This window comes from Pteropus medius, unplaced genomic scaffold (genome assembly GCF_902729225.1).
Source record: "Pteropus medius unplaced genomic scaffold, Ma_sr-lr_union100, whole genome shotgun sequence".
Lineage (NCBI taxonomy): Eukaryota > Metazoa > Chordata > Mammalia > Chiroptera > Pteropodidae > Pteropus > Pteropus medius.
In genome coordinates this window covers 15,778,326-15,804,354 of record NW_024347791.1, presented here as the reverse complement: position 1 = coordinate 15,804,354, position 26,029 = coordinate 15,778,326, and the positions used below count along the sequence as shown (strand labels likewise).

Here is a 26,029-nt window from a genome sequence, read left to right as displayed (position 1 = left end):
ACCGGCATATATTCATATATACTAGGTGCTTATTTTTTTCTAAAAGGAGAGAAAGGCAAAAAGGAAGAAAGGAGAGAGGTAGAAGGGAGGAAGAAAGGAAGGAAGGGAGGGAAGAACAGGAAGATGTGAAGAGGGAATATGCCAAAGAGTGCTAATGTATTGCATAAAAATTTTTTCTTTTGCTGATTCCCACTGTCAGAATGCTCTATCCAGACTATGCCATAAAAATTAACATTGTTATGCAAGATTTCTCCAGATTCCAAAAGCATATTCTAGCCACATTGGCAAGAATGTATTTTACAAACTCCTCTATCCCTATCTAATATCTCCTTATAAAAAGAAAAAAAAATGGAGAGGGAGAGTATGTCCCACCAAGCAGCAGAACTGTCCGAATTTTTTCTGTTCCTTTTCCCTAAGGATAATACTTATGGTTTGTGTCAGTCCTGTGGCTCAAGGTTAGAGCAGGGGTTTTCTCCTTTCCCCCACTGCACCGTGAAATTCAAGCGTCCTGCTCACTCTTTCCTCTGGAATGCTTCTGGGTGTCAACTAGGCAAGATTGTCCTGGAGTCTCAGAAATTCAATAAAGACTGTGTTGACTAGCAAGGAGAAAAGCATGGGGAGGAAGGCTCCACAGCTCTGCTCCACCCAGGATCTTTCTCATAGGCATAGATGACCCTTCTGGTCATATCACCAAGTTAGAAGGCAGAGGCTAAGAATATACCCAAGAGCTTTCAAGCAGAGTTCTCGTATCAGCCTCCATGGGGACGCCAAGAATAGTTGGTCCTGTCTGACGTAGCCACGAAGATGTTAAGGAAGGCAAGAAAGGAATGCATTGTTTGTTTAAGCATTAGTACCTGACCTGTAGCCATGGCATTGTAAGGATAAGTGGTAGAAAAATTCAGGAAAATGTTTGCAATGGAAATTGCCAGATGAAAAATACTATAATGGAATGCACATAGAATATGAAGCCAGGCTGATGGGAACAAAAACATAGTTTCTCCTCTTACTCACTATATGACCTCTGGCTTTTTACCTAAACTCTGTGAGCCTCTGTCAGTCATAATGATTTAATAAAATAATATTTTATTTAGTAAACACTATACCTAGAACTTAGTAAACACTCAAAAAATGATAGCTATCAATGAGATCAATGTGAAACAATGATTCTTGAAAGACAGTTGTCCATAAATCATGAAATATGTCCTTGCTCATGAGGATTTGCTGTTTATTTATTTTGTCCGACTTTTAAATAGGATATTTTGATGCTGATCAAGCATTTAATCAAGTGAATTAATATAAACATAAAAAATCTCTAAACCACAGAATATAGTACACAAATTCAAATAAAATTTGATACTTTAATGGGTATTTCCAAAGACCGTGCATGTGTATCTTTGTGGAAAAATTATTTTAATAAAGTGATCTCTGAAATTTTTTTTTTATTAATTTCCCATTGTTCTCTATTACAAATGATAAGAAGTAGGGGAAATAATATGCCAGCCTTAAAATGTTTTTATCTAAGGCCATTAAAATGCTGATTATTGAAATCTAACAGCTGAACACCGATGATTCCAGTTGCTTCTTCACAGTTTACATTTCTCATGCAGCAGCAACCTGAGCATCTTTTGTCTACTATGCATTTTCCTTCCTGAATCATAGAATTTCCAATAATCCCCAACTTTACACTTGCTGCTTCTATCTTTGTGGTTTTGTCCTCTTTTTTTGGCTAATAAGGCTGCATAATACTTCATTTCTCAGTTTAATACATGGGACTTTAATTTTCAGGATGGAGAATACATAAAATAATTTACCTTCTTTATTAGAGTATTGCATGATGTGTTTACTTAAAAAGAGGACTATTCATACTGTATGTAACATCCAAATATTTTGTATAAAGTCCCTTATTAAATCATAAAGCTTTCCTTATACAGCCAGGATCATCATAAAATGTATTTGTGAAGTGTGAATGGAAGAACATTTCCTATGTCTAGTAAGTGGCATTCTCAGTTTCTGCCAGGTTTATTAAAAAAATAAATAAATAATTGTTTGCATTAAAACACACACACACACACACACAGAGTCGCGTACAAGAATCAATGTTCCTCATTAGCAAACGATTCATTGTTCATCAGTGGATGGCACTACCAAAATGACAAGTTAAGAGCTGTGTGTTTTTCAGTCTTCATATTTTAGCAAATGCATCAAATAATTTAACTTAAAAGACTATCCCACCAATTAGCCTGAGTTCCCCAAAGTTAAGGGAAAAAAAACAGTGCAGATGCAATTGCTTTTATATATTGCCAAAAAAGAGGGAAAAAGCCATGCTCATCATAAAACTAAATTCTCCTTTTTAAAGGACAGCTGATTATGCTAATCATCAAGTTACAAAAGTAATTAGGGAATTTTGAAATAATGTAAAAAGGTCCTCCAAGACAATTCAGGAAAGGAACACTATATAATTTAAACAATTTCTCAGTCGTCTTTTACTTTAAAAGTTGCATCACAGGCTCTATATATCGGCCCGCACAGGATTCCCTTGTATTTCCAATAGAACAAAAGCAACTCCGCTTCTGCTGCTGCTATAATTGGTGCTTCAGTCTTTCTGCCCAGTTAGCACAACTTCCCTCGAAAGATACTGAACCTACGTGAAGTTGTCAAAAATCCTTTAGAAAATAGGGGTTTTAGCGGAAGCAACCTGCCAATAATATTGAGTGAGCTAAATAAGGAAAAACGGCTAAGCAAGCCTGGCCCATGTCAAGCTCTGTCGATGATGCGGCAGGGCATCCGTTCAAAAGATCATCTCCTCAGTAGCAGAAAAGCAAAGTTCAAAGTGAATGTTTCAAGGAAGCTAATTTCATGTTTGCATTTAATCTCCCTATTAAAGAAACATCAGACAAGTGGTATTTAGAGAATCTCTAAGGCTAAATCCAAATTCTGGGACTCAAACTATGTTTGCCTTTTGAGAGAATAGCCATTAGGGAGGATAACCAATAAATACAGAAATATTTTTACAAAGGACATTAGATTCCTACATACCTTGTACTCCCAGAGAAAGAAAATAAGAGCAGTCTGTTTCCTGATATGCTATACTAACTATATCCATTAATATTGGAGGTGATTCTATATGATATGTCTTTCTTTAAGGGCTGTCTGGCTTTCCTTCCCTTCTGGAATTTCAAATGTGTCAGGCTGCCACATCTTCTTCTCATCAAAGCATAAAATATTCCTGGACAGGTAAAATAGTCTCTATCACATGCCTTTTACTTTGGATATTTATATTTCCAATGTAATTTTAATGTATCTGTGAATCAAAAGCATCTATTGGAAGCAGAAAGTGAACCTGGGGTTTGCTGATATTTTGTGGTACCAGGATTGGGAGCTATTTATTGCATGTCTAAGAATTTTACATCTTTCAGATGGCTTGTTTGCCATCTGAATCTTACTAAACTGCCAATGGCCACCACTGGGCCAGATTTTTATGCGGAAAATTTTGATACTGATAATAAAATGACTTTTATTGAAGCAGACCTTCAAGTTGAAATAATGGGGATTGCACTAGAAAAAAATTCTTGAGCAAGCTTTCTCATACGTACAATTAATTGAGTCAGTCAAGCCCACCCAATATCCTGCCTTGTAGTCTCTAGGTTCATCCACTGACCAGGCCTAGCCAACTTCAAAAGCCAGAAAGCTGGTCTAATGATCCTACCCAGGGTGTGAGCCAAGGTTTGGCCCTGCTGGATGTAACTAAGGAGGAAGCCATTATTGCAGTAGCATATAATATATTCACATACAGGCCAGAGAAAAGGAAGCAGATTTTAATTGTTTTTCTCAAGTCTTTAGGAAGAGGGCAAAAGTAAATATAATTTTTATTCTGCCAGAGTGGAGAAGGAAACAAATACCCTGAAATCAATGGAAGAAAAGATGGGGTGGACCTTAGCTCTTTATATCTTTTCCTTCTCCACAAAGAATTGAGACATCTTACATATGAAAGAAAGGATGAAGGAAAATTTAAGTGAAGTGCTAACTTGTGAATATAAATAGACCTGCCATGGCTGAGCTCCATGCTTTTCCTAATTAAACCAAAAGAGAGGCAGGATAGTAGAATAATTCTCACCATCAGAGAATAGGAAACACAGTTGTATTATTTCTGGGAGCCCCCGCTGGTGTGGATCTCATGGAACTCTGTGAATCAGAAGGGATCTAGTGGAAGGCCTCAGCTCGAATAGGGGCTGCCTCCCTTCATCTGTGCCAGGGTTTGAATGACAGGGAGTAAAATTCAAACCCTAGTCCTTGAGTATTGTGTCCTCCTGGAAGGTCTGGCCCTCCAGGAGGAAGGAACCCAGACAGAAAGTGACCTAAGTACCTTACCAGGTCGTGCCACATGGGAGGGAGGATATCTTTAAGTAATTTAAATACTTAATTTGAAATAGATTATAGTTTTATCTCAAAATAAAATGAGCTCTAATTTTTTTTTTTTTTTTATCAAATAAGAATCCAAATCTAGGTGGTCTTTTCGAGACTCACAAATACAAAATGCTACTTATTTCTATCCCACAAAACAAAACTTTGGCATCAGTCCCCTGGACATGCCACACAAAGCCACATTTGGTGGATAACCCCTGCATTACAGATAGTGAGAGTGCATGCTCTCCTCTGCCCAAGGCACTGGGTTATCCTGCCTAATTGGCTACCATGTGTGGACCTCGTTAGAAGAACTTGCAAGTGCTATACAAGGTAAAGAATGTATTTCTGATAATATTAGGTTTGGACCAAGGCCAAGAGTCTCCCGGGCAGACTAAAGCCACTTTACCAACACTTTACTTTTAGCAAGAAGATTCACGATAAGGAAATATAAACAAGGCATCTAGGATCACAAGGTCATACCACCCCACTTCCTCACCCAGCTCTAACCACCTCTTTTCAAGGATGAGGAAGCGTTCCCAGGCAATTAGTCATGACCTTTTCTCTACCTCAGTCTCTCATCTGCTAGTTTTTACTACGAAACTAGGTTTAGGTAAATTCCATCCTAGGCTTTAAAAATTCAGGCTCAACTTTTGAAAGATTTTTTTTTTAAGATGTGAATACCAGCAAAACTTAATCAGGTTTAATGCCTCCCGTAATGTAAAATACTATCTTTTTAAAGAAAATTTTACTACTTAAAAAAATGCTTTATTAATGAAAGTCTGTATAACATAAATAATAACAATGTTTGTTTTAAAATAATATCTGAGAAAAGGAATAAAAATATATTTTTCTGTATATTACTATGTTTTGTTGTTTAATATATTTAAGATTTGTGATTTACCAAAACAAGAGAAATTTTTTTTCAGTAGTTGGAAAGCCTTCAAAGCTGCTAGTTAAGTGAGATACCAATTCTAGTGAAATGACCTAAGTTGCCGCTTTATAACATACAACCTTTGAAAAAGACCTGTGCTCTTTTTTTGGGGGATGGGGGAGGCGTTGTCTAAGACATCACTTTTTTTTTTTAATTTCAAGTATACAGTACATTGGTTAGACATTTATATAGTTTATAAAACGATCCCCTAATTGCTCTTTGAGAGACAAAATTTTTGAGCCTGGTTTGAAATTCTATTTTAGCCCATACTAAATGGGAAGCCATGACCACAGGAATAATAGACTCATTAGTATAAAGAATTAAAGCTGGCTGGTACTTTAGAAAACATTTGAACACCTTACTTTAGAAATGGAGAAACTCAGCCCCCTGAAATATTAAGCATTCTTAGAAGCAGTCTTGCAAGGGGCTCACCTCTGTCCTGGAGGCTGCTCCTTTGGATACTCACTAGACAAACGACCACACGCAAAATACATAACCCTTGTAATCTTCAGTTTGCTCATCAGTAAGATGGGGCTAATAACCATGTGAACCTCATATGGGTCATACGGGTTATAAACAAGTTAATAAATTTATCTGGTACAGAGGAAGAAGTGAATAAATATTAGATACACTGTTATTAGAAGAGGCAAGATTGAAAGAAGAATCAGAGTAAGGGAACCAACCCAATGGCTTTTTTTCCTGATTATCTTTCTCCGAAAACTGACTATGGGTTAATTAATGGGAACATTATTCAAAACATAAAGTCCAGGAAAATTTCTAATATCAAAATTTGGTGTAAATTAGAACTTCATTATACTGCGTATTGGTCAGATAGTAAGCGCAGTGGTTAAAGCATGGACTCTTGAGCTGAACAGCCTGGGTTCCAATATCATCTCTCCCACTCTCTAGCTATGAAACTAAGCAACTTAACTTCTCTGTGCCTCATTTTCCTCCTCCATAAAATTAGATAATAATAGTACCTGTCTCACAGAGTTGTTCTGAAAATTAACTTAGTTACTATTTGGAAAGCACTTAGTACACTGTGCAAGTGTTATAAATATTAAGTATTTATTATTATTATCATTATTATCATTATTATTTATTATTATTTTACTGGACTATCTTTAACACCATCCAAGATTATTTTTATACTGGAAGCACTCAAAGAGACTTTGTAGTAACAATTTTACTTCTAAAACCATCCAGAATCATGGACTCTGATAATGGAATTACACCACCATGCAATTCTATTTTTAAGAATAATTTACAGAATAATTCACTGGACTTCTAGATATGCCTGATTCTGAAAAACACTGGGTGACTCAAAGTAACAAAGTGGATATAGAATTTGATTCACCCTCACCTTTAAAATTAATGCTTATCAACTTCTCATGGCCCTGGGCCGCCCTGATAAGCTATTGGTATTACAGCAGGAGAACTTTCTAGTAAGTAGAATGTTAATCATCTTTTTTGGCTTTGTTTTTGTGAAATCATAGCACTTTTAGGGAGCAATGAACTAGTCCAATCATTTTACAGATGAGGAAACCAAGATCAAGAAAGGTAAAGTGATGGTCAAGATGCAGCTGGTGAATAATGAAGACCACAGAGGATAATATGTTAAAAACATTAGAGTGCCTTTTCTAGTCATCAGAGAGAGTCCCAGCTTCACACTATAAATCTGATTAACTGGATCCATATTTTATAACAAGGAGCTTAAATAGTAGCAGTATTTTACCCAGTTGAACTTCAAATTACTTCAGATGAAAGTAATGCATCTTTTTGGATATCAGACTGTTGCTTAAAAATTTATATACTCTAAAGTTCCTGTTACAGAGAACATAAACAGTACATTGAGTTTGATCAGTCAGTGAAAAATTAATCTCAAGGGGTAAATGTTTCATCTTACAGCACATCAGAGAATTAAATAACAAGCAATTTACTAAATTCCATCCTAGTCTTGAAATCATCTCTTTATGTGACATAGATGAGTAGTTTCCGTTGTTGTATGTGTTTCATTCATATACATGTAATTGTGCTACAGAACAAATTTTCCCTTTTTTCGTTCAACATATGTTTTATGTACATCTGGATAATTAATCTGAGTGCTACATAGAATTCCACTACAGAAGTATATCCCATAATTGACTAATTTATTCTCCTAGCAATAGACACCTCAATTGCCTCCAACTTTCTGCCTTCCAAATAGAGCATCAATAAACATACCCATACATGCTTCCTTATAGTCCTGTGTAAGAGTGGCTCTCAAGTATATACCCAGGAGTGGGAATCTTAGTGTATATCGCCAGATTTCTCTAAGCACTGCCAGATAACTCCCCAAAATAGCTATACCAGTTAGACTTCTACTAACAGTGCAAGAGGGTTTCCCACTTCCCTCACCAATAGTATTATCTGACTTTCTGATATTCAGCTGTCTAACAGGTGGTAGAGCATTTTTGGACCTGTTCTAGTCTACCAGTTCTCTCAAATATTTAAACCTTCTCCTTTTTGTTCATGAGGATTTCTGGATCTTGTACATGCCTTGCACAGGCCCTGGGCAACTAGAAATACTGTCTCAGGACCATGTATGTAGGCTCCTTAACAATCCTGTTCTACCGTTTCTACATCATGGAGGGCCATACTGATCTCAGAACTTCTGTAATAGGTTTTTATTCCTCTCTCAAGAGAGAGGAGAATTATGAGTTCTAAAACCTTTCTGGATGTTTCTACACATCTTGTGGGAATTTTCATGCATGGAGCCAGCACACAATTGAGTTCTTACCCTTCTCCCTCCCTCTCTCTTTCCCTCCTCTCATCCTTCCTTCCTTCTTTCCTTCCTTCCTTCTTTCCTTCCTTCCTTCTTCCTTCCTTCCTTCCTTCCTTCCTTCCTTCTTCCTTCCTTCCTTCTTCCTTCTTCCTTCTTTCCCTCCTTCCTTCTTTCCTCCTTCTATCCTTTCTCTCTCTCTTCTCCCTCTGCCTCCTAGAATTGGAAATGTTTTCACCTTCTCCCTTTTGACTGGCAAGACTGTCTTCCTTTCTTATTCTCCCTGTCTCCTCGATAACATTCTCCCTGTTCTTCCCCTTGGGCAATATTGGAGAGCAGGTGATAGGGGGACAAATTGTATTACTACAGGAGAAATGTATTGGAAAATTTTGAAAGACATTATCTGCATGCAATTACTATTCCATATGAATAATATTTTAACCATCCCAAAGGACTTTTACGTATCATTTGACCCTCTCAAAAACCTAGATAGAGAAGTTGTTACCATTTGCAGACAAAAATAGAAACCAAGACTGAGAAAAGTGAAAGAATTTTGTATGGTAACAAGAAAGATAACCCACAGATAACCTATTTTAGAAGAATTCATGTCTTTTACAACTTTTCTCCAAAGTATATCAGGAAACCTTTTAGAATAGCAAATCTCCCCATTTTCTCTTTTGTATGCCTGGTCTTCTAAGCCAAAAGGAAATTCTGGCACAAAAATGAAGACTATTTTGTCTCTGCTTTGCAGCAAGAATTTGTGGTTGCTCTTAAGCATTTGCAAGAATCTCTGAGTTTTTAATCCTTAGTTGGCAATTCTTTTATAATTAAAAAATATTCTAAAAATATGATCATCACTGTTATATTTAGAACCAAACAGACCCCTGTTCATTTTTACACAGACCCCTGTTCATTTTTACAGTCTAGATTGTGCTTATTAAATTATATCTTACTCTGATAAAGACTGTGGATTTAATTAGGTTTGTGGAATATTCATTTTAAATGTCTGGTTCTCTGGTAAAGACCTATATACACAGTTTATTTTAATTATGTAATTGGATTCACTTTTCAGTAATTTTAGCTTCGAACTTTTACTATTTAAAATCTGGAAAAGCAACATATGTTTTCTACCTGTTTCTATAATAATTTGTTTAAGTTAAGTACATTTAGAGGATACTTTTCTACATCCCAAGTGACCATTTTCTGCCAGGTGATTAACAAAGACCACCTCTGCTTGAAGTGAAGCAGTTTGGGCTAGTGAAAAGAGACAGACCTGCCTGTGAATCTTAGCTTTCTACAACCTGCCAGCTATGTGGCTTTAGGCAAGTCACTTAATCCCTACACTTCAGTTTTCTCATTAATAATAAGGGAACAATAGTACTGACGCTGAGGGTTAATGGAAGGATTCAATAAAGTCATGTATGTACAATGAGTAGCATATAATAAATACTAAGAATTTTACTTTCCTTCTTTCTCTCTTCCTTAGCAAAACAGAGTCATCATGAACACCACTGGGTTGTACTCCAGGAAGTCTACAGTAAAAATATTGCAGAGAAAATTTCACCTTTGAAATGAATAACAGAAACAGGCCTTTGTGTGCCTTGTTGTCCAAATTTATGGCTTGGTTTGGCCCTTTGCACACAGTAGGAACCTGGTATGCTGGAGAAAGATGCATCAATAAATGAAGGTAAACTCTACATGAGCCTAGAGCATAAGTGATTAACACAACAGTGAATGTCATATAGATGAATTGTTTCGATCAAATAAAACTATATTAGGGCCACAGTCTTATTCTCCACTATTCTCAGGGTATTTCTTGAATATACTAAGTACCCTTTGAAGATACCTAAGGAGATACCAAGGAGATACCTAAGGAGTAAAGAAATATGAGAGGAAAAACTAGGCCTGTGTTATGCTTTTAAGGGAAAAGCAGGTATTTAATGCAGACATTGTTTCCTATAGGACTAAGAATTGCTATTTTAGCATCATTCAAAAGAGCAAAACCCATGTAACACTGGTAAAACATGGCTTCCTCTTATGCAAACATATTAAAACGTTTCAGAATTGCTTTTGTTCATAAATTATACAATGCATCCTCTCTAGAAAAAGGGGGGGGGGAAAACTCCTACTTTCTGTATGTTGAGTAGTCCAAAAAATAGCATCTCACTTTTATTCCAAGAAAATAGGAATAGACAAATCCAGGATAGTAATTAACTAAAAGAAAAATTTCCTTCAACAACTGTCCACACTCATTCTGTTCCAGTGCCAAGTAGAATAGGCCCAAAAGGAAAGATGACAAAGTGTTAGCTGGATTTAAGACAGTGTAGCGCAACATTCAAGGCTTCCTCTCCCTCCAACCCAGAAAGAAGTTGACAGGAAAGGGAATCCAAACCCAACACACTAGTCAAGCACAAAGTACTGATTGAAGGTCCTTAGAACACAGAACATTCTACTAAACAATGATGAGACGTAAAGCCCGTATGCAAAATGCCACCAGTCTCCCCTCATTGGGATCTATCCCTTCAGCTTCTTAGCTCTAGGCATTGAGTGAGCAGCTTACTATAAAGCTGCCCCAAAAACCTACTGAGTTCCAGCCAAATCCAGACTGGGCTGTGCCACGACTACATGGCAATATATTAGGTTACACCCCATGAACTACATGTCCGTCTTATATGTGAGTCAAGTGTTACTCAGTTTAGGTCCAGGAGATCACTGAGTTTATAATAAAGTGTGGTGGTGGGAAAAGAATTAAGACCAAGATCCCAAATGTGCATTAGGACAAGGTGGCTAGAAGGTATAGATCAGTAGAATGAAGGAGTGATAATGGATAAGAAAGAAAAAGTAATATATTAAAGGATATTGTTATAGCGATTATACCTTAGGGAAGGAATCTCCCTTTAGAAAAAGAGTTCGTATTGCTTTCAACGCTAAAAAGAAAGAAAATCATGATAGCTATTGTTTATTATTCACCACCATGTACCAGGTGCTATTTGAAAATGTATTACATGTATCATGCACCACAACAATTCTAAGAGATAGACATCATTATTACCATGCCCCCTTTTCAGAGGAGGAAACTGAGGCATAGAGAGGTGAAAGTCACACAGCTAGTAAATGGCAGAGCCAGGATAAAAACTCAGTCAAGCTCAGAGCCCACTCACTTCACCATTCCACATACTGCCTTTCAACAGAGAAAGCTAGAGGCCTATAATTCTTGGCTTAGCTCATATATTAATAGCACATGCTTGTGTCTGGGTCTCTAGGTTACCACTAGGAAGCAAGGACCCCAGGGTAGCATGGTGGTCCTCTGTAACCTCTCGGCTTCTGAACATCACCCCATCACCACACACAAGAGGAAACAAGCTCTCTTTCAGACCAGGGTGGGTATAAGGTATGGTTTATGAAAGCGTCCTGTTTGGTCCTTTCTGTTTGGCCCACTATTAAGCCCCCATAAAGCTTCCTGGTAAAAGAAAAGCTTCCTTAATGAGAAATTCCCCATGAGGGCAAACCTGTCATTCTTTCAGGCCAGATTGTCATGGAAACTTTTATATAGAGTAGCTCAACACTCAAGTCTTCAGGCAGCAAGAGAATCCGTACAGTTGTTCTTTTGTAAAATTATACAGATTTATTCATTGCTATAAATGAGGCAATGACACAAGTTCCTTTCACTGATAAACAGAATTGGAACATAAGTAGAGGAACACAATCAGAATTTAATTTGTCGAGCCTCGTGCCACTCAGCTAGCCCTCATACTGCAGTCTTGAAATGTATTTTACAACGTATTTTAAAAATAATCATTGGAACAGAATTATAAAATACTTGTGAGTTGAAAACAATGCATTGCTCTTTAAAATAATGCTCGGACATCTTAGTATAAATAATAAGTGAAGATCTTAAGTATTTTCTTATGTAGACCAGTATAGCTTCCAAATAACAGTACCTTCTTTTCTAAAGCAGGAGTCAGCAAACTAAAGCCCTTGGGCCAAAGTGCTTGTTTTTGTTCAACCCAGAGCTAAAAGTGGTTTTTACATTTTTAAATGCTTTAAAAAAATCAAAGGAAAAATAAAGCATTAATACATATTAAAATTATATGAAATATAATACATGATACATAAAGTTTTATTGGAACACAGACATGCTCATTCACTTACTTATTGTCTATGGCTGCTTTTATGCTATGAAAGCACAAAGCCTAAAATATTTGCTGTTTGGATCTTTACAGAATAAGTTTGCCAACCCCTTTCTAAAATGATGATAAATATATTGCCCTAAATATTTTTCTTCGTCTAATTGTTGAATTGTAGTTTTTAATAGTTAGAAAACACTGAAGCATTTTATGACCTATCCCAGTAATTAATTTCTAAAACCCTATTCTAAGTAGACATTGCAACCTATTATTCACGCTAATGATAAGTTGCGATCCCTTAATTGTTTCAAGGGGTGTGTTTTCTCTTACACCAAACTGATGTCTGACTGATACAAACCAGGGCCTTTCTTCAAACACCTGAGTGAAGCAAAGCAGAAAACATCCCGCACACACGTACATTCACTTGGCAGGAACATTTTGCTGCTAAGCCTGAAATCAAAACAATTAAAGCCAGTAAAGACAGAGCACGTGAGCTTCTGTTCCTGCCTCTTGCTTATTCCAAAATCCTCAAATGCACAGAAATTTTTTGTGCAGCTTTTCATTAAGCATTACAAAAGGGAAACAGGGTACCAGACTTCTTTAAAAGCTGCAGGGTTTGTTATTGTTGTTTTTGTTGTTGTCATTATTTATCACTATCCTTTGATGGTGCTGACCCATGAGTGCAATCCTGACATTTGTATTTCTCTTTAAAAGGAATGATCTGTCACAAGATTCAACTGTCTTGTGATCATTTTACATACATACATGTAATGTCCTACCATCTGCAGGTCTGATTCTCATCCACACTGCTCTCCAAACACCTGCCTCTAGAATTCTTCCAAATCTGGCATCATCATTGACTTCAAAAGTTGCTCCCCAAGCAAAGGCTTTGGAGAAAGACACAAAACAGATTGACCGATTATTATTATTTAGGCATCTCCTAGAAATTCATAAATGTGCTGTAATAAATTAAGCATGTTATCTCCTCGAGTTACATGAAAGTTTTATTTGTATTCAAATGCTAAATTAAGCCGCAACTTCTTTATGGGAGGTACTGGCAAGAAAGAAGTCCCTCAACTGAGAGTCTGAAAGTCTGTGATCTAGTCCCAGGTCTTCTGTGTACCCAGTCTATTAACTAGGACATTGGAGAAAATGTTCTACTCGTATGTCAATTTCACATTGTTCAAATATGTTTTAAAGTTTTGCAGAATTCTATGGAGACATCTGCTTTGTGATCTTAATTAGAAAATTATTCATGACTCACAGATCCCAAACACTGCTTTAAACAAGTTTGGGAAACTACTGAAGTTCAATCAACATCTTTAAAAGCTGTTCTAAAACATCATTACAATCTAATGCAATGTGTTTTCCAAGCAAAGTGAAAACTTTTGTCTCTGACTTGCATTCAGCCATTTCAAGAGATACTATTTACGTTAGCCCAGAAATATATTAATTTTTATAAGCAGTTTTAAAAAGAAATAGGCCAGCAAGAAAATCTATTTAGCCAACCAAAATTTTCATTGGTTCTACTGAATAATGAATATCACTGTTTGCCTTTGCTAGTCATTACTAACTCTGAGTCAAAGAAGAGAAATATCTCTTTACCACAAAACCAGATTTTTTGTTAAAAATTGAGCCAAAGGGAATTTTTAAAAGTCGGGGGAGGCAGCACATATTTAATTAGGCCTAGGCTTGTTGCCTGATTTTCATTAGGCCCCTGCCTGATTCTGATTTGGCCCTCTCTAAGTATTTTTAGGCCACTGGGCACGAAGGCCAGTGCTTATTTTCATGGCTGTTTCAATTCATCAAGAAAATCCTTTGAAAGATGAAAGAAACTCCACATTTTTTCACCTGTTGTTCTTTCTTGTCTGCCTGTCACTTCACTAGCCAAACTTGCTTCAAGCCAAACCAAATGCTTTCCAAACCTCCACAGCATTCCTTTGAAGATCTTAAGTATTTTCTTATGCTGACCAGTACAACTTCCAATAAGGAATAAAAAAATAATGTCGTTCTTAAGTTATTTTTTAAAAAATACCAGAAATGCAAAAACACATTCCAATATGTGCAAAAAAGCAAAATTCCTCTTCCTCAAGTTTAGAAGTCTTGAGCCAAATACACCTGATGTTCATTACCACACCTACAGCACATTGCTTATGTATGACAAAGTTCCTGCGAAGACCATATGCCGTTTTTATTATTACCACTGCACAAGTTTTCCCAGGCTCACTAGAAAAAGTGTTTTATAAGACTAGCCCACAGAGTGGGCTCATCTTACTACACTGATAAAATTTGGTTTGTTCTTTACTTGATTAGCAATAAACATCTCTCCTTATTTCCAACAGCACAGCAATTAAGACCCTGACCTGTCACCACTAGCTTCAAGTTTTGGCTTTCATCAAGAGAAAAGGAATTTGCCAAGAAGGAAAAACACAGCTCTACCTTCAAGCTAAAAATAGTTCTGTCTTCTAGACAATATGCACTTTCACAGAGCTTAGCAAATGTTCTTCAAACGACTTACAAGAGATACTCAGAGAAATACACAATAGACCCTAGTTTTAGGTATTGGTTTAGCTGAAAAAGATGTAAACTAGCAAAAGTTGATACCAAAAGGCAGAAGAGACAAACCATTTGATACAAGAGGAAATGAGGCCTCATCTGTTATACTCTTTGAGGGAGTAAAAAATAGATAGGGCAAAAGCACTGGACAGAGAGAATTAATCTAAACTTCATGAAACTTTTTACAAGATTCTACAACAAAGGCTTTATTTTAAAAAATTAAGTTATGAAGGTTACATTAAATATGTATTCTTAGAAAACCGACTAAAGAACAAAATAGAGGCAATTCCCTAGATGGATCTTATTTAGCATACTCATAGATTATCTAAACTATTATAACAATTAATGTAATAGTCTAGATGACCTGTTATTATTATTAAATGCTTGCCATATCCCAGGTGTTGTGCTAAGCACTTCATGTACATTATCTTCTTCAATACTCTCAAGAGTATCACCAGGTAGGTAATATTATCTCAATATTTCAGAATAACCAAGGCTCAGAGATGTTAAATAACTTTCCCAAGAAACACCGCTAGCAAATGATGCTAAACTAAGAGTAATTGGTTAAAGGACTATTCAGCAGTAACTTGATGTCGCTGAAGTTGTCATAGTGACAGTCATTTAGATATCTATACTGTTTTCTTATCACATGTATTTATTTCTGTAAGACACAGCAACTAAGAAATAATCAATGGCTTCCTTATCCCAAAGAGGATAGGAATTTGTTGTGGATCAGGTCTCCAATTCTTGCTCCCTCTTTTTTTTTTTAATTTATTGGGGTAACATTGGTTAATACAATTATATAATTTTCGGGTATACATTATAATTTGACATCTATATATTCTATTGTGTGATTACCACCCAGAGTCTAGTTTCCTTCAACTACCATATATTTGATCCCCTTTACCTACTTCACCCTCCCCCGAATCCCCTATATTTGATCCCCTTTACCCTGTCTACCTCTTCCCTCCTCCACCACCCACTACCCTCTGGTAACCACTAGTCGTTTGTCCATATCCCTGAGTCTCTGTTTGCCCTGTTCATTTGTTGCTTTTAGGGTTATATCCCACACATAAGTGATATCATCTGATTTTCAGCTTTTTCAGTCTGGCTTATTTCACTTAGCATGATTATCTCAAGGTCCATCCAGTTTGTCGCAAATGGCACTATTTCTTCTCTTCTTATGGCTGAGTAATATTCCATTGTATATATGTCCCACAACTTCTTTAGCCCATCATCTATCTCGTAGGACACTTCTGTTGCTTCCATGTCCTGGCCACTGTGAAAAGTGCTGCTATGAACATCGGTGTGCAAATATCTTTTTGGATATGGGTTTTCAAGTCTTTGGGGGTAAATATCCAGTAGAGGGATTGCTGGTTCATATGCTAGATCAATTCTTAGTTTTCTGAGGAACCTCCATACTGTTTTCTATAGTAGCTGTACCAATTTTCAGTCCCACCAGCAGTATATGAGGGTTCCTTTTTCTCTGCATCCTCTCCAACATTTGTTATTATTTGTCCTGTTGATTATAGCTATTCCAACAGCTGTGAGATGGCATTTCTTTGTGGTTTTGATTTGCGTTTCCCTAATAGCTAGTGATGTTGAGCACGTTTTCATATATTTGTAATTCCTCTAGGGAGAATTGTCTGTTCAAGTCCTCTGCCAACTTTTTGATTGGATCGTTTGTTTTTTTTTTGTTGTTATTGAGTCTTATGAGTCCCTTCTATATTTTGGATATTAGGCCCTTATCAGAGGCTTCGCTTGTAAGCATATTTTCCCATTCGGATGGTTGTCTCTTTACCTTGTTGACGGTTTCTTTTGTTGAGCAGAAGCTTTTTAGTTTGATGTGGTCTCATTCATTTATTTTAGCTTTTACTTCCCTTGCCTTTGAGGTGAAAATCACAAAATCCTCTTTAAGTTCAAGGTCCTTGAGTTTAGTTCCTATGTTTTCTTCTATGCATTTTATTGTTTCAGGTCTTAGATTCAGGTTCTTAATCCATTTTGAGTTAATTTTGGTGTGTGGTGATAGACAACAGTCTAGTTTCATTCTTTCACAGGTGGCCTTCCAATTTTCCCAGCACCATTTATTGAAGAGGCTTTCCTTTCTCCACTGTATGTTTTGTTTTTTTTTGTCGAAAATTATTTGCCCACATAAATATGGGTTTACTTCTGGATTCTCAATTCTATTCCACTTGTCTGTGTGTCTATTTTTCTGCCAATACCATGCCATTTAGATTGCTGTCACTTTGTAGTATAATTTGAAGTCGGGCAGAGTGATGCCTCCAGCCTCATTCTTTTTTCTCAGGATGGCTTTGGCAATTCTGGGTCTTTTGTGCTTCCATACAAATCTGATGATTTTTTGTTCTATTTCTTTTAAAAATGCCAATGGGATTTTGATGGGGATTGCATTAAATCTGTATAATGCTTTAGGTAATATAGTCATTTTAACTATGTTGATTCTTCCAATCCAAGAACATGGAATATCTTTCATTTCTTTGTATCTTCTTCGATTTCTTTTAATAGGGTCTCGTAGTTTTCATTATATAGGTCCTTCACATGTTTCGTTAAATTTATTCCTAGGTATTTTATTTTTTTCTGTTGCAATTGCAAAGGGAATTATTTTTTCCACTTCTTTTTCTGACACTTCGTTATTAGAGTATAGGAACGCTGTGGGTTTTTGAACATTGATTTGTATCCAGAGACTTTACCGTATTTGCTTATTGTTTCTAGTAGTGTCATTGTGGAGTCTTTAGGGTTTTCTATATAGAGAATCATGTCATCTGCAAATAGTGACAGTTTGACTTCTTCATTTCCTATTTTGATGCCTTTTAAATCTTTCTCTTGCCAGACTGCACTTGCTAGGACCTCCAATATCATATCAAATAAGAGTGGCGATAGAGGACAGCATTGTCTTGTTCCTGATCTTAGAGGGAAGGTTTTTAGTTTTTCACCATTAAGTATAATGTTGGCTTAGGGCTTGTCATATATGGCCTTTAATATGTTAAGTTACTTTCCTTCTATACCAATTTTGTTAAGTGTTTTGATCATAAATGGATGCTATATCTTGTCGAAGGCTTTTTCTGCATCTATTGATATGATCATATCATTCTTATTTTTTAATTTGTTTATGTAGTATATAACGTTAACAATTTACGTATGTTGAAACATCCCTGCACCCCTGGGATGAAGCCCACTTGATCATGTTGTATAATCTTTTTAACATGTTGCTGTATTCAGTTCGCTGGTATCTTATTTAGGATTTTTGCATCTGTGTTCATGAGAGATATCGCTCTGTAGTTTTCTTTTTTTGTGTTATCTTTACCAGGTTTTGGTATCAGAGTAATATTGGCTTCATAAAATGAGTTGGGAAGTATTGCCTCCTCTTCAATTTTTTGGAAGAGTTTGAGGAGAATAGGTATTAAATTTTTGAATGTTCGGCAGAATTCACTGGTGAAGCCATCTAGTCCTGGACTTTTACTTTTTGGTAGGTTTTTAATGACTGTTTCAATTTCCATACTGCTAATCAGTCTATTTAGATTTTCCAGATCTTCTTGATTCAGTCTAAGAAGATTATATTTTTCTAAGTACTGGTCCATTTTTTCTAGGTTATTAAATTTGTTATTATATACTCTTTCATAGTATTCTTGCATGATCCTTTGTATTTCTGCAGTGTCTGTCGTAATTTCCCCTCTTTCATCCCTGATTTTGTTTATTTGTGTCCTTTCTTTTTTTTTCTTTATTGAGTCTAGCCAGGGGGTTATCAATTTTATTAACCTTCTCAAAGAACAAGCTCCTTGTTGTATTTATTTTTTCTAGGTTTTTTTTTGTTTTCAATTTCATTTATTTCTGCTCTAATTTTGACGATTTCTTTCCTTCTGCTGACTTTAGGCCTTATTTGTTCTTCCTCTTCTAGTTTTTTAAGATGAAGTGCTAGGTTGTTTATTTGGGCTCATTCTTGTTTTTGGAGGTAGGCCTGTAATGACCACTTTTGCTGTGTCTCAAAAGTTTTGATATGTTGTACTATCATTATCATTCGTTTCTATGTATCTCTTGATCTCTTTTTATTTCTTCTCTGACCCAGTTATTCTTCAGTGGCATGTTGTTTAATCTCTATTTATTTGTGGTGCTTCCTGATTTCTTTTTGCAGTTGATCTCTAGTTTTAAAGCATTAGGATCAGAGAATATGGTGGGTATGATTTCAACCCTCTTATATTTGTCAAGGCTATCTCTGTGTCCCAATATGTGGTCAATTCTTGAGAATGCTCCATGTGCACTAGAGAAGAATATATAAGCAGCTGTTTTGGGATGGAAGGCTCTGTACATGTCAATGATGTCCAGCTGGTCTAATGTATCATTTAAGGATGTTATTTCCTTATTGATTTTCTATTTGGATAATCTGTCCATATCAACAGTGGGGTATTTAGGTCCCCTACTATGATAGTGTTTTGGTCTGTTTCTCCCTTTAGTTCTATTAGTAATTGCTTTACATATTTTGGGCTCCCTGATTGAGAGCATAGATATTAATAAGTGTTATATCTTCTCGGTTCATGATCCCCTCCATTTGGTCATTATGAAGTGTCCCTCCATATCTTTACCTTTTTTATTTTGAAGTCTATTTCATCCGATATTAGTACCGCTACTCCCACTTTTCTCTGAATGCCATTTGCTTGAAATATCATTTGCTCAGATTCTCTTGGGGCTCCGTGGTGATCGGTCTTGAAGGGTATGGGGGAATGGGCCCTCTGCGTTGGGAGTTAGAAGCTGCAGCTCAGCCTTGATTTTGCCACTGGGGCCAGTAAAAATCAGCTGTTGTTTCTCTGCAGTCCTGTCCTGCTTCTCTGCTTTCTGCCCTGATGACTGGGTCCTGCTGCCGGCTGGTAGAAATTCTGGCACTTCCAGGCAGGCTGATCAGGAAAGTCCCTGCACCTTCACCCCTCCCCTTCCTCCCGCAAGGAGCTCCAGTGGCTGCAAGAGGCAGCTTCTTTATTTCTCCCAGTCTACCCCTGACACCAGGGGTTCTCACCTGTGGTAGCTCTTATGTGCAGATCCCATGTTCAGACATGCTGGTGTGCAGTTTGGGTGTTTTTTGTTGAGTTTTAGATGTTCAGCTTATTTTTGTTTCAGGGGGAGAGATCTGAGGATGTCTCTCACTCTGCCATGTTTCCTCGCCATTCTGCTCATTCTTGATATTTACCAAATAAGAGTAAAGTTGATTCATTCAATGAAAATTATTGAGCACCTACTTTGAACCAAGCAGTATAAGACTATCCTAAACTTGATTATGGAAATAATGAAAGAATTTCTCCCTGTCAACAAAAATGTTTCACTTACTGTTAGAGTTTTCTCAATCCTCATAGGACTGTGTGAACATATGGCCTTGTATTTATCAGCTAACCCAGATTTTATGGCTTTTCCCTTCAACTCATCAGGATGCACTCATCAATAAAGCACTGCCCAAGCAACTCTAGTAAATGCAAGGGAATATCTCACCTGTGGTAAGGAACAAGACTTGTCATATTACATGTGCCTTCTAATTCCTCCTGCCCTCTCCCAACCCTCTCCATAGACACTGTTGGGGCTAAAAAAGAAGCTCATTTTCTTTCTCTCTCTCTCTCTCTCTCTCTCTCCTCTCCTGCCCCTCTCTTTCTCTCTTACTCTCTCTCTCTCATTTCAGGTTTCACCTCAACTCTCTGAAGGACTGAGACATGATCTAAGGAAAGGCCAGGACTAGAGATAAATATGAGTCATAGACAGCACACTATTCTCAGAATGGCTCTTCTCTTCTGATGAGTAAGTCTTGTTACCAGATCAAGCCATCACCTCTGGATGCCTCATCTCTTATAATAATTATCTCCCAGGATGATCTTCAAATTTTTTACAAAAAGCTTTCAGACATATTCTGCTCACCAATAGTTTTAGCATGCCCAGAGCATGGCTGAACCTCAATGGAAGCCACCATAGAGGCTTATGGCCGTGTCCAAAACACCCTCCCTCACTCCCACCACACACATGTGCCCATAAAACACACACACACACACACACACACACACACACACACACACACACACACACACACACACATCCCTTACTAGGAAATAAGTGCCTTAGGGTAGGGATGAGAATGCTAAAGATGGAACTAAATTATCCTTGCATTCTTATATGGCTTATTGGGGGGTTTGGGGGCAGGCGGGATAGAACATACTTTCCAGTACACTTCTAGTAGAGCACCCAGAGTCATCCAAAACAGCTGCTATAGATCTACAAAAATGTATTAAGTTCTGGCAGGATGGCTCTAAAATGGGAATTTAGAGGATAAGCAGCAATTAGCCACAAAAATCCCAAAGCAACTAAAGATCTGTTTTCATGATACCTAACAGAGTGAGTTATAACTTTAGTTATAAGTTATAAAACTTTAGTTATAAGTCTAGCCTCCTCAAATCTGAAAACTACATCTTCTACAACAGATAGTTGGTATCCTACCAATATCCCCTTGACCCACTCCTGTAGCTTTAGTAGCCGGTATGATTAGTGGACAGTTCCCTTCAAGAACCAATGGGTTCCTACCTCAAGAGTCTGTGTCTCTTTGCCTGTGGACTTCCTTCGCCTGCAGGAGCACACTCTGCCCACACTCAGGGTAAGCCAGAGTGATAAGGAATTTGTCCTTCCAAGACCAACCCTGTACTCATGAGCTGCACAGGATAGTGGATAACTGTCCCAGCTTCCTTACTCCTTGCTGGAACTACACAGTCTCTTTAAGAGTTCCTGGCAGGATTGAGTCTCAGGTACCCACAAGGTAACCACCCCTGAAAATACTCTCTACTGACTTGCCTCCTGTCTCTGTCTTATATCCCAACTTCCTTAATGTGCTTCCTGAAATTGCTTCAAAAATAAACAACCTTCCCCAAGTCCTTGTGTCAGGATCTGATTTAGGGGAAAAAACAAACTAGGATGACTTCTTTCAGGTAAAAATTCTCTAAAATACAATTAACTCACTATATTTTTGCACAAGACAGCAAAGACTTTTGAAGGAAAAAAAATACTAATTTTGGAGGCTTGAGGATCTTACCTTTATTGAGCTTCATCACTTAGGAAGTGACCTGAATCCAAGACCAACACAGAGAGAAAAGCTTCCAGGCACGATCCCCTTGCACAGAACCAAGCATGAATCTGTCAGGGAAGACAAAGGGAAAGGAGGAGGAATCTCTGTTTACTTCTCAACTTCATCCTCTGTTTCAAAGAGGCATGATCTAGAATCACCCAACTGAGGCAAGAAGAAGAGGGAACTAAAAAACCCGCCCAGAGGTTCCTGGTCACTCTGGACAGGTAACACATAGGACCTGCTTGGGCTGACATAACAAAATCCCACAGACGGAGCGACTATATTTATTTATTTAGAGTTCTGAAGGCTAGAAGTTCAAGATCAAGGTGCCATTGAGTTTGGTTTCCTCAGCTTCTCTCCTTGGCTTGCAGACGGCCACCTTCTTGCTGTATCCTCACAAGTTCTTTCCTCTATGTGCGTGATATCTCTTTACATGTCCACATTCCCTCTTCTTATAAGGACACCAGTCAGATTGGATTAGGAACCAACCTGATGGCTTCATTTTAATTTAACCACTTCTTTAAAGGTCCTAACTCCAAATATAGTCACATTCTGAGGTAATGGGGGGTTAGGACTTCAACATATAAATTTTTGGAGGACACAATTTAGCCCCATTACACAATTCCAGATCTGGAGATACACTTTCCTAGATTATGTCCTATAGAAAATCATTGCACAGAAAAACTTTCCAAATCTTTTAAATTGTGTGTTAAACACTCCTATTTTACCAGATGGCAGGTATGATTCAATTAAACCTCTAAAGAATCAAATACTTATTAAATACCTAGAGTATGGCCTTTGTTCTGCTAGGTGCCACAAGGCCTATGAAAGAAATACATGACACAACCCCTACAGTCAGGGGAGGAGATGAGTAATCTGTGAAGAAAAAAAAATTAGACAATAAAAAATAGACAAGACTGAATAAAAGCTAGTGCTAAATTGTATGGTACAGCTTTTCTGAAAAAGCTAGAGAAGTCAGGTAAAAACACAGGGATGAAGTGAGCCCTTGGAGGGCCAGAACAATTCAGAATAATAGTCAGCAGAAAGGCACACGACCCCGACACGGTTGAGAGATATGGAGGAGACCAGCCTGACTAGCCTGCAAGATTTCTGTGGGCAGATGAAGGTTAGTTAAGTAGGACTGGCCTGAGTCTAGAGGCCCTAAACCCTAAATGTTGGGTGAAGGAGTGAGTGAACTAGAAAGAGGCAGGTGAACTTACGAATAGGTGAGTGTACAAAAAGTTAGCAAAATATAAAATTTCATGATGCCAAATATTGCCTGGGAAATGGATCTTGGAATCGTTGCATATCATTCCATGAAAGCATCATTCAATTCTATTGCAAACAAGACTCACAAAATGATGGGCATCTCTGAGAAGGGCATTACAAACAAATATGAGCATTATAAAAACAAAACTTTTAATTTTAAAACTCAAACTATCGCAACGTCAAATCTACTGGATGTATTAACTATACCATCAAAAAATCATTATTATTCAACATTGAGCATTTGTGAATCAAGCATCACCCAGCTAGGAATTTGGGGTAATAGAAGAAATAAAGGGAAATGTGTTATAAAAGTCGAAAATAAATCATTTGTAATCCCTGGCTACAAAGAACTCAAAGTCTGTGGAAGAAAAATAATAATAAGTAATTAAAATAATAAAAATGTATTGTGTCATCACTTAGTGCTATTGCTATGGAGAAGGAAGCAGTTCAGTAAATATTTGTTGAATAAATGAATGAACTAACTATCATAGAAGATATATTTGTAGTGAATGTTTAAAGATGAACAGGTCTTCACCAGAGGAAGGGATGAAGGGTCATTCCAGGCAGAAGGAATAACATATAACGAGAAAAATCTAGAGTATACGATCAGTCTAGAAATCTAGTTCTCAAATTCAGCTTCACATTGAAATTACCTAGGAAAAACTTTTTTAAAGTAATGCCTGGGTCACGTTGCCACAGACTTTGACTGTATGGGGCAAGGCCTGGTACTTGAATTTTTACAACTTGCCCAGTTGTTTCTAACATGCAGCAAAGTTTAAGAACCACTACTGGCCCATCCTGCAAATGTCCTTAATTCTATCTTGTTGCCTTTTCCTCCAGCAATACTCACTAAATCTTTTAGTAAGTCACAAAGATAGAGCATGACAAGTTTCAACAAATTCACTGGAGCTCTTTTTTGTCCTGTGTATTATCTATCATCTCCTCAATAAAAATTAGATGACACAAAATTAGCTCCATAATAATAACAGGCAGCCATAGAAATTGAACAAAAGGGATAATTGTGTCTTCTTAGTCCAGTCGCATACCCTGCCATGTGCCCAAGCTTGTCAGAGGACCTTACAGTGAAATAAAGGCACAGATTTCACCTTCCTTCTCTCATTTTCAGTCCATTCCTTCAGCTCTTGTGTCTCTGAGGCTTTTATTGTAACAAGGTATTATAAATTGTGTGGATGGAGATCCTCCTTATTTGCCATGGAGCTTACAAAATGATTCCCCTGGGGACCATAGCAAAGTTAACATGACATACAATTTCAGAACAGGAAGAACTAGTTCACTTTGGGATAGTACAGAAATTATTAGCTGCACTGTCCACATGGAGATCAGAATACTGCTCTCAACACCACCTCTCCTGTGTACCTTTATGGACAGGTTAAAGAGGGAAAGAGTTTATGCCTGGTGGGACCTATTACAGCAGAAAACACTCACGAAAAAGAATTCTTCCTAATGGAGACATAAATAAGTTTCTTTCTGTTTATAACACTTAGCATTCATCCCTTTTTGAGGACATAGTCTTCTCGTGTGTCACTATAACATTCCAACAAAGGACACAAGGGAAGGAATATTATTCTGTGTGACATTAAAAAACCTCAACTCTTATCAGCTGCTTCTGAAGGACATTCCTCCCACGACTGAGAGTTAGCTGTGCAAGGCCAGGAGCCCTGGCGCACTGAGCATGCAGCAAAACGGGGGCTGAGACTGCCCTTCTGGCATGCTCACTATGGTTTCTTTCCTTCATTCATTCCATTACTGAGCACCTACTATATTTGAAGGATGCTGTAGAGCTGTGTTTCCAGATCTGTCTAACGATAAAATCTCCCTGGACTCTTGTTAAAAATATGAGTTCCGAGGTCTCCCTACAGTTTCCCTGGATCAGAATCTTCAGAGGGAAGGTCATGGAAATCTGTTCTTTTAACAAGCACCTAGGTGACTTATCGTATGAATAGTTTAGAATAGTTGGTCCCTCTGCCCTTGGTGAACCGTTAGGCCTCACTGTTCTACGGATCTACTTCAAGTAGGTCTCTTCTAGTTAGATTTCTAGATGAAATGATGTTATCTCTATTAGCAATTTCCAGATCTCCATGTTCCATGAAATGCCAAGGCCACCCACAATTCCTTAAAAAGTCAGTAACAATATTTCTATTTAGTATTTAAGTCATCATCTTTCTTATTTTATTTCTTTTTTTCCTTAAGCAAATGTTTCGAGGCTGACAGATAGCCTAATCATCTCTTTAATTGTGAGTATCATTACAGTTTTCCCAATGTAAGCTTTTTTTTTTTTAACAAAGCACAATTTTCAACAGTAATTACATGGGTGGGGTCAGCTAGAGTCCTGTGGGTGGCATGGAATTCTGAAAAGGTTCTGAAGTACTTCAATGATTGAAAACCTCTATTCTGCACATTAACTGGCCATAGCTTCAGGGGAGCCCTACTGGAAATCCTGCTCCACAGACCACGGCCCATCCAGCCATGCTGATGTACCTACTCCCAGCCATGGAAAATTCAGAATGCAAACAAGTTCTGTCAGTTGTCTTGGGTAGCAACAAATTATGACTTTATTCAGCACATTGCTGTCTCTTAAAGGCTGCCTGCTTGGGTAATAATCAAATGTTAGCATCACACAGGTGGGAAGATGACGAAGAGAATGCTAGAAATGATTAGAATGCATCTCCTGCATCTATTTTCCTCTCATAAACTTGACAACTGCAAGTGTTGTCATTTGTTGTCTTTTTTTTCCCCAAAGGCCGTTTTGTCTTATCTGACGCTGAAACTCTGCCACACAGCTTTGAACACCGAAGCATCAGAATGAGAAATCAGTTGGAAATTTGTTCAAGTCTCTTCCTATGCTTGACATTTCCACACTG

General features: G+C 37.4%; 1 long non-coding RNA gene across 1 annotated transcript in view; it reads right to left on the bottom strand.

Moving 5' to 3' along the window:
* The window catches only part of LOC120615043 (uncharacterized), a 173,264-nt gene extending 151,343 nt beyond the window's left edge, over positions 1 to 21,921 (bottom strand). The window contains exon 1 of the long non-coding RNA XR_005656183.1: positions 21,846 to 21,921. This is a non-coding gene — a long non-coding RNA (uncharacterized LOC120615043). The remainder of the gene's footprint in view (positions 1 to 21,845) is intronic.
* Between the last annotated feature and the right edge of the window lie 4,108 nt (positions 21,922 to 26,029).